The sequence below is a fragment of the Rutidosis leptorrhynchoides genome, chromosome 11 (assembly GCF_046630445.1).
Source record: "Rutidosis leptorrhynchoides isolate AG116_Rl617_1_P2 chromosome 11, CSIRO_AGI_Rlap_v1, whole genome shotgun sequence".
In the NCBI taxonomy this organism is placed as follows: Eukaryota; Viridiplantae; Streptophyta; class Magnoliopsida; order Asterales; family Asteraceae; genus Rutidosis; species Rutidosis leptorrhynchoides.
Genome location: NC_092343.1, coordinates 77434724 through 77444654, shown reverse-complemented (window position 1 = coordinate 77444654; position 9931 = coordinate 77434724). Strand labels below are relative to the sequence as shown.

The following is a 9931-nucleotide window of genomic DNA, read 5'->3' as shown; positions in this document are numbered from 1 at the left end:
CATGAGGTGATCATCTAATCCGTTAAGTCAACCATAAAGATTGAGGTTCATCAGGCTTAAAAGCTGATATCTTACCTTTCCGGAGGTTATCCACTGGGAATCTGATCAATCACTGACATTTTGTGTATCATGGTGCGCTTCCCATTTGGCTAGCGAATATCCCTCATTGAGATAAGCTTTGACTACCAGCTTCTCTATTTGACGTTGAGGCCTGGTAGATTTCCAGTCGATTTTTGCAATGACTTTTCAAGACTTTTCGTCACCCTACAACTGGTCTGGACTACATCTTCTGAAACAAATCAGCAAGTGTGTCGTTCGGGTGACTTGACTCCCTTAAGGATGGAAAAGATACATCCTGTGTGGTTAAATAAGGTGGTCGGGTGCAATATTGTCCTTGTTAGGAGAAACAATGAGGATCGCCCTATTTAAATTTTCGATCTAGCGAATGGTCCGGTTTCGACTATACGCCACTATCACCGTTCATACGGTTGACACCCGTTTTTGTACAAGTGACCTACGTATGAACTTTCATGTTCATGTAGGATTTCACATTCAAAATAATGAACATGTTTTGAAAGTTCAAGACTTTCTCCTCTAACAGTACCTCATCGTGAAATGATGGGTAATGAAATGGCACGCTTAAGAGGTATACGTACCAAGTGGAACGGTCGGAAGACTTTACTTCCTTAATGAGTGGATCTGAGTCACTCGGAAGTGCCAATCTGTTTCAATTGACACCGGTTTGCCTACTTCCCACATGACAAGCTTTTCTGCTTGTTTTAAGAAAGGTAAGAAGTAGATACTACCCTTCCAATAAATCCCAAAAACCTTTGGGTGCCATAGCTTTTGGCTATGGGTTGTGTTGTCTAAGCAAACACAAGCACGTAGCTATTGCTCCTAAAAAGGACAGCACTGGTGAAGCTCTAGGCTCCTCTTCCCACAGTATCATACCATTAAATGATGTAATAATAAAATGATATAGTTTCGGAAGTCTGCTATACCAAGTAACCAAAAGTTTTTGATCTGGCACGTGATTCGGTCACAATCACGCTATGCAATCACCGCTCTCTCACGGTTTACACCCGTTTTGGTACAGGTGACCTACTATTGAGTTCCCCGAACTCGTAGGATTTCATGTCCAATGGTGATGAACATGTGGAACACTTTTGGCTTCTTTGATAACACGAATTATACCATAAAATACCAAGCCAATTTTCAAAATAAAGGTTTTGGCCGAATTTTCAATTGTTTTTCTACTTTTTTTTTTATTATTGAACTAACTTTTCTGTTTTTTTTTTATTTTTCCCTAAATTTTTCAAATTTTTTTTTTTACGACCAAAACCCGTGAAACGTCAAGTCTTTTTAATATCAAAACTAATATGATGATGATCCCATTAACAACCAACCCGAGAGATTTTACATCCCCACCCCACACTTGAGATCAAGCAATGTCCCCATTACTTGAGATCAAAAATAGATTAAAATCGAAAGGGTAAGAAAAATAAAAACTTATCGAGGTAACCACTAATCGTGGAATGACAGTGACAGATGGCGCTGAACTTACTGCCAGCATAAGAACATCGTCCATTCCCGATCCTCACACCAATATCATCACTCAAGTAGTTTTGCTGAACTTAATGCCAGACTTGAAAAATTGTTTCACCAACATACCTAAGAAAAGAAAAACACAAGAAAACTACATAAATGGGACAAGGTGGCACCACCTGGTACCGAAACGCCTTGTCCCCGAATAAATCCACAGTACATAAGCAAAATATAAAATTATCCAAGTACAAACCAACTAAACGGAAATAGTTTAAAACAAAGTACAACGTAATCACGGGCTCGCAGGCCCTCCTCACTGAAACCCATCATACGGCCAGTTGCCGTATGGATACTGCTACTCGAACCTCTGTCATGCATCCTCCAACCTCTCCTCTTCACTGTAAATCGGGGCCGGAACTCGGGGCCGAATTGGGCTGCGATAATAAACTGGTGTCTGAGCTTGTGTACCATAATAATTCTCCGGGTTATAGTAGAAAAGACGAGCATTGTGTCTTTGCCAATCGCCTCCATATGCCATCCATTGCTGGTCATGCAGAGACTCAGCCGACCTCTCATCAATCCTCTGCTGACTTTCCCACATACGGTCATTATGCGACCGTTGTTCTCCCCGAAACTCATTAAAGCTGTCTGACACACCGATTCGCACGTTATCAACCCGCGACACTAAGTTATCCCAAATTTCTTGGGAAATACCCCAAGGCTGACCCCCCTCTGGCACATTCGGAGCAACCAACTCCGCCTCCTCATCTCCTTGAACATTACCACCGGCCTCGGGCTCAACATATGCAACCAAACCAACTCGATGCGCATCCCACATCACAAAACGCACATTAAGATAAAACCTTAAATTAAAAGGTTTCATTACTTGCAATGGGTCGGTTAATCTTGTACACCTGCTAAAATTGATGTTGAAAAATCGTGCAATCTTTGTAACAAAATGACCACCCAACAGTGGCCTCGAAGAGCGTGTCTCCCTCGACTGATTAGATAAATAGGTAGCAATCAACATACACAAATCAACCTGCGCATTATGCCGAAATCGATGCATTATCCACAACTCGGTAGAATTAACTTTATCATTCCCATTCCTTCGTCCACAAAAAGTACACGACAACAGTTTATGGAGTAACTGTAGATCTCTGCTTCGAATATCAGAGCCCTTCGACTCATTAGACACAAATGGAGTCAAACCTGAAATTTCAAACCAAAAATCTCGCTCATTATAATCATCCTGATTCCCGATGAACTCAGTTTCTTTCTTCAAATAACGTATCAAAGACTTCTCATCTAATTCTTCATACAAATTTAGTGCTCGAGACAAATCAATTCGGCTCATGGCTCGACTTTCCCCTCCTAAATGAAATGTCAAAAAGCCTTGATCCGTCCCATCCCTTCGAGAACGGAAACTCAAAGAGGAGAAAAACTCAAGAATTAACTCACGGTAAAGATCGTCTCTTAAAGAAAAAGCACGTTCCCAAGTGCCAAGATCAACCCCCTGTCTCGACATCACCAACATATAAGCAATATCCTACCTTACCTCATTAGATGCACTATTCAATTCATCCCAACTAAAATACCAAGTTGCTTGAATATTCCGAGCTGAAATGTATCCAAAATATTCCGAGAATTGCTCCTCAACTTGTTGCAACCAAACCTCCGGATTAGTTCTTCGCTCTTCCTCCCTTCGGGATTGAGCCGAGGAGGATGATGGAGCATCAAATCTGCTTCTCTACACACATGAGACAAAACCAAACCAAACACAAAACATCGAAAAGTTAGCGTTAGAAAAATCAACATGTTCCACATACTTGCACCAAGTACCATTAATACTCGTCTCAACTTCAATTAGGCACTTAGACAAAAGCAAGTATTGACAACATATGTTTGTGTTCCATGGTATCAAATTCAAAACAATTCTCAAAATACTATATCATGTAAGTGCTTCATTAAACAATCTCCATTTAACTCAATTTCACAAACTCATCTAGTTAATTAACCTACTCCACGAAGAATAAACCATTCCAACAACCAAATAAACATCTCAAAAATCACATAAATCATCATGTTTTACCAATTTTCAAAATCACAAATGACCCGCCCAAATCACCCCACACTATCTTAAAGCATATATCTATTAGCAAACATCTTCCTAACAAACAAAATCCCCAAACATTCAACATCAAATTCGGATTTATCACTACCCTAATTTCAAGAATCAATTTTATGCATAAACATCACAAGAATTCATGAAGAACACACAATAATATCATATTCATCAATAATTCATCAAATACTAAGGCATAAAAGTTTCAATTAAACAAACCCCTTAAAATTTCAAACATGAACCCTAGAATTAATACAATTAATCAAGAAACATGAGAGAAAAAAAACAAGAGATTAGTCAAAATCGGACCTTAACCGGCATGTTTGCACAATGAATTGAAGAAATTAGGTAACAATTAGTGTTAATTGAAACTAGGGTTTGAGAGCTCTAACTTTGTTTGAGAGGTTAGTGTGAGAATGATGGGTGAAATACAGATCCAAATCCCCTAAAAAGGGTGAAATCCCGTCGGGTTATGTAGTGGGTCGGGTGACCCAATTGATTTAAAACCTGACCCGTGGGTTATTATCTGTGCGACATAATCGTCGCGCCGCGACATAAGTGGTCGCGCCGCGGCGATTCGCTATACCTGATTCTCATTCCTTAAAAATACGTGACCCATAAAACTTTTGAAACCTCGCGCCGCGACCTCAAATGTCGCGCCGCGGCAATGAACGTGTTTGAAACCCATTTTTAAATGGCTTTCTGTAACCAAAACCTGTGTTATGTCGCGCCGCGACCCTGTTTGTCGCGCCGCGGCAATGGGCTGGACCTGGTACCTCGACTTTTTAAGCTATGCAGCAAACTCCAATTCCTTTAAACACCAAAACAACCAACAAAACAACAAATAATCTATCATAATTAATCATTTAGCATTTAAGACTCAGCAAACCCATGATTAAACCTATTAATACAAACTATACAACAATGTGAACCATGTTTAACAAGTCGTTCACAAAACTCGTTTCCAACTTCAAGTAACCTTAGGATGGGGTTCAACGTGAACCCCGTCATCAATCTCCAACGGACCATCAAAATACTGCTTCACACGATGTCCGTTAACCTTAAAAGTAGTACCGCTGGCATTTTTCAACTCAATTGTACCGTACGGGTACACCTTAATAACCTCAAATGGTCCCGTCCACCGGGACTTAAGTTTTCCCGGTAGAAGCTTTAATCTAGAGTTAAACAAAAGCACTCGATCGCCTTCATTAAACTCTTTTGGACCCTTTAACTTCCTATCATGCCATTGCTTGGTTTTCTCTTTATAAATTAACGAATTCTCATACGCATCAAGGCGTAATTCACCAATCTCATTCAATTGCCCCGCCCTTAGGCGTCCGGCTTCCTTCAAATCCAAATTGCACTTTTTAAGTGCCCACATAGCCTTATGCTCAATCTCCAACGGGAGATGGCACGCTTTCCCATAAACCAACCGATAAGGAGTGGTACCAATTGGCGTTTTGTAGGCTGTTCGAAACGCCCACAAAGCTTCATCGAGCTTGTTCGCTCACTCCTTCGGATTCGAGCCCACTGTTTTCTCAAGAATCCCTTTGAGAGCTCGATTGGTATTCTCAACTTGTCTGCTCGTTTGGGGTTGGTATGAAGTAGAAACCTTATGGAGAACTCCATATCGCTTCAATACCTTCTCCATTTGGGCGTTACAAAAATGAGTACCCCTATCGCTAATTAAAGCTTTAGGAGTTCCAAATCGAGAGAATAAACGTTTAAGAAAGGAAATCACAACTCGTGCATCGTTTGTGGGCAAAGCTTGAGCTTCGGCCCATTTAGACACGTAGTCAATGGCAACGAGTATGTAACTATAATTCTGAGATTTCGAAAATGGCCCCATAAAGTCAATTCCCCAAACGTCAAATATTTCGCAAACTTTGATGCTTTGTTGAGGCATCTCATCCTGTTTGGTGACTTTACCGGCCCTTTGGCAAGAATCGTACGACTTGAAAATCCGGTGGGCATCCTTGAAAATTGTCGGCCAAAAGAAGCCGACATCATAGACTTTACGCCCCGTGATTTGGGGTCCAAAATGCCCACCGGTAGGCCCACTATGGCACTCGATCAAAATACGCATACACTCCTCACCGGAAACGCACCAGCAGATAACCCCATCGGGACAACAACGAAAAAGATAGGGAGCCTCCCAGAAATAGTACTTAAGGTCACTGAAGAATTTCTTCCTCTTTTGATGCGACCACCCTTTTTCCAAGAATCCCCCAACAAGATAATTAGCAATGTCCACGTACCACGGCTCGTCCACCTTGTCCATCGCCATGAGATATTCATCGGGAAAATCATCATGGATACTCGATTCGTGAAGGACTTCGAGATTTGGGTTCTCGAGTCTAGACAAGTGGTCAGCCGCTAGATTTTTAGCACCCTTCTTATCCCGGATCTCGATGTCGAATTCTTGCAAAAGCAAGATCCATCTAAGCAGTCGAGGTTTAGCATCCGGTTTCGAAAATAGGTACTTCAGAGCAGAATGGTCCGTAAACACTATAGTCTTAGACTAGAACCGGAACTTATCAAAAGAAAAGACCACCGCAAGGAGCTCCTTTTCAGTGGTAGTATAATTCAATTATGGTCCCTGCAAGGTCTTGCTTGCATAGTAGATGGGTCAGAAATGTTTCTCGACCCGTTGACCCAAAACAGAGCCAACAGAAAAGTCAGAAGCATCGCACATAAGCTCGAATGGAAGGGACCAATTCGGAGCAATTATGATTGGTGCATTGATCAGTTTCTCCTTAAGAAGATCGAATGCCTTTTGGCACTCGTCGGAGAAATTCCACGGCGTGTCCTTTTTGAGGAGTTTATTCATCGCGTTAGCAATTTTAGAAAAATCCTTAGTAAACCGTCGGTAAAAACCGGCGTGCCCGAGAAAACTCCGAACACCTTTAACATCGGTGGGAGGTGGAAGGTTCTTAATAGCCGTTACCTTCGCAGGATCCACCTCAATACTGTCCTTGGAAATCTTGTGCCTGAGAACTATGCCCCCTTGAACCATGAAATGGCACTTTTCCCAATTGAGCACGAGATTAGACTTTTCACACCGTTCCAACATCCGTTCTAAATTCGAAAGGCATGAATCAAAAGTGTCACCGAAGACCGAAAAGTCATACATGAACACCTCCATGCAATCCTCTATCATGTCGTGGAATATGGCCATCATGCACCTTTGAAAAGTGGCCGGAGCATTGCAAAGGCCAAAGGGCATGCGTCGGTATGAAAATGTGCCATACGGGCACGTGAAAATAGTTTTCTCCTGGTCCTCGGGCGAGATAGGAATTTGGAAATAGCCCGAAAAACCATCAAGAAAACAATAAAAGCTGTTTCCTGCTAACCTCTCTAGCATTTGATCCATGAAAGGTAACGGGAAGTGGTCTTTGCGTGTGGCGTTGTTTAACTTTCGATAGTCAATACAAACACGCCACCCCGTGACAGTCCTAGTGGAAATTAACTCATTTTTATCATTGGTGGTAAGAGTCATACCACCTTTCTTAGGTACACAGTGTACCGGGCTAATCCAAGGACTATCAGAGATTGGGTAAATCAGACCTGCATCGAGGAGCTTAATGATCTCTTTCTTCACGACATCTTGCATGTGAGGGTTCAACCTCCTTTGACGTTGCACCACAGGTTTGGAGTTATCCTCTATTAGGATTTTGTGGGTGCAATAGGAGGGACTAATACCCTTAATGTCATGAATTTTCCACGCAATGGCCGGTTTATGGGCCTGCAGCATGGTTACAAGCTCAGTTTTCTGACCTGTAGTAAGAGAAGAAGAAATAATTACCAGGAGCTTAGATTCCTCCTGCAAATAAGCATATTCCAAATGATCTGGAAGTGGCTTCAATTCTAACTCGGGAGGTTCTTCAATTGAAGACTTGCTCCAGTAATCCGCATCACGCTCGAGTTCTTTGAACTCCTCCTCAGTCGGCTCATAGCAGTTTTCCATCAAGGTGGTCAAAATATCCCTCTCCTCAACCTGCAACTCTTCATCAATTTCAACCAATGAACACTCTCCTGAACCCTGTAACTCTGGGAATTCCTGCAACAACTCAGAGTGGACATTCACAGTGTTAAGAAAATAGCATACATCATCGGTGTACGCAGGGTATTTTAAAGTATGGTCGATTGAGAAAGTTGCATGCAAATTATCTATCCGAAGGGTCAACTGTTGGCCATATACATCAATGATACACCTAGCAGTATTTAAAAATGGCTGACCCAAAATCAGTGGAATCCTATCATCCACTTCCATATCTAACACCACGAAATCGGCCGAAAAAACCAACGACCCGGTCTTAACTAGCATATTCTCGATAATTCCACGAGGGAATTTAATAGAGCGGTCTGCTAGCTGAATAGCCATTCGCGTGGGTTTTAACTCCCCGGGGTCTAGCTTTAAATAAATAGAATAGGGCATTAAATTTACGCTAGCCCCCAAATCTGCCAACGCCCTCATACAATCCAAGTTACCCGATAAACAAGGAATGGTAAAACTCCCAGGATCCTCAAGCTTCTCGGGAAGCTTGTTTGTAACAACCGCTGAGCATGCGGCATTCAACCTGACTGAAGACACGTTCTCCAGCTTCTTCCTGTTAGTTAGCAAGTCCTTAAGAAACCTTGCATACTTGGGCATACCTGCAATCACATCAATAAAAGGCAAATTAATGTTAACTTTTTTAATCAAGTCCATGAACTTGGACTTTTCTGCCTCCAGCTTCTCCAGTCTCTGCTTCCTCGGGAATGGGAGCGGTGGTTGATACTCTTTAACTACCAGTTTAGCAGCAACAGTTTCCGGTACCCTCACAACCTTCTCAATCACCTGTTCCGGCTCCTTTTCCCCCTCCAGTTCACTAACAACAACCAGCTCACTATCCTTAACCAACGGCACTCGTAAATCATCCTCATCGGGCTTACGCGATGAATCATATGCTAAACCACTGCGGGTAGTGATAGCATTAACTTGCCCATTCTTCGGGTTGTTATCGGTCTTACTCGGTAACTCCCCCGGTTTTTTCACATTATTCTGACTAGCAAGCTGACCAATTTGTTTCTCAAGATTCTGAATTGCTGCTTATTGATTTCGAAACATTTGATCATTCTTCTCATTGTTCTGAGTAACAGTAGTAACAAGCTGAGTTTGAGATATCACAAGCTTTTCGATCATAGCTTCAAGGTTGGACTTTTTCTCTTCGGCTTGGGGTTTCTGAAAATACCCGGGAGCTTGCTACTGATATCCTCCACTAGAACCTGGCTGAAACCTCGAACCTTGATTACCTTGAGGATTATAGGGATTGTTGAAATTTCTATTAAACTGCGCATGTCCCTAAAACTGATTGTTGTTCTGCTGACTAATATAAGCTATCTCTTCCTTCTGATTCATAGTCAAACCTGCATCACAATCTTTTGCCAGGTGCAATCCCCCACAATACTCACAACCAACCTTCATACCATGAATATCCTTATTTATCTTCTCCAAATTCCTACCAAAGGAATCCAACTTAGCACTTATAGACCCAAAATCGTCATATACACCCTGGGTTTCGGTTCTCTTAACTGAAGCTGAATGGAATGACTCATGATCTTGATGCCATTTGTGAGAATAAGCAGCTTGCTTTTCAATTATCTCAAGCGCCTCTTCTTCGGTCTTATCCATTAACGTACCACCTGCTGCTTGATCAATAGTCTGACGAGTTGGGATATCACAACCCTTGTAGAAAATCTGGACCTTCTGTAAATTATTCAACCCATGTTGCGGACATGAGCGTAACAAAGTAGCGAAACGGTCCCAAGCATCAAACAATGTCTCGCTACTCTTTTGTCTGAATTGAGAAATTTTTGCTTGAAGTCTAGCAGCTCGAGATGCAGGGAAAAACTTCGATAAAAACTTATCCTCCAAAGTCTCCCAAGAGGTAATTGTGCCCTCTGGTTGCTTATCTAACCATCTCTTGGCATCTCCCTTAAGTGTCCAAGGAAAAAGCCTTGTCTTGATTGAAGTATCAGCAACCTCATGCAACTTAAACAAATTGCAAACATCATTAAAATTACGAAGATGCTCGTTAGCATCCTCAGTATCCTTGCCATGAAATAGCAATCAGAAGAAATCAAATTCAGGATCGGCCCTGTAATTTGAAAAGGCTGAGTGATGTTCGGTTGAGTAATCGAGTTGCCTTGTCCCCCTCGTGTGGCCTTCAACTTTTGTGCCATAGTCTGAGGACGAGGTGGTTGTTCTTGATCAGCCAT

At 41.9% G+C, this 9931-nt stretch overlaps 1 non-coding gene across 1 annotated transcript; it reads left to right on the top strand.

The window, feature by feature from the left end:
- Window positions 1-9432: 9432 nt before the first annotated feature.
- On the top strand, window positions 9433-9539 carry LOC139879122 (small nucleolar RNA R71). The gene has a single exon (XR_011769975.1). It is a non-coding gene; the product is annotated as a small nucleolar RNA R71 (small nucleolar RNA).
- The last annotated feature ends 392 nt before the right edge of the window (window positions 9540-9931 follow it).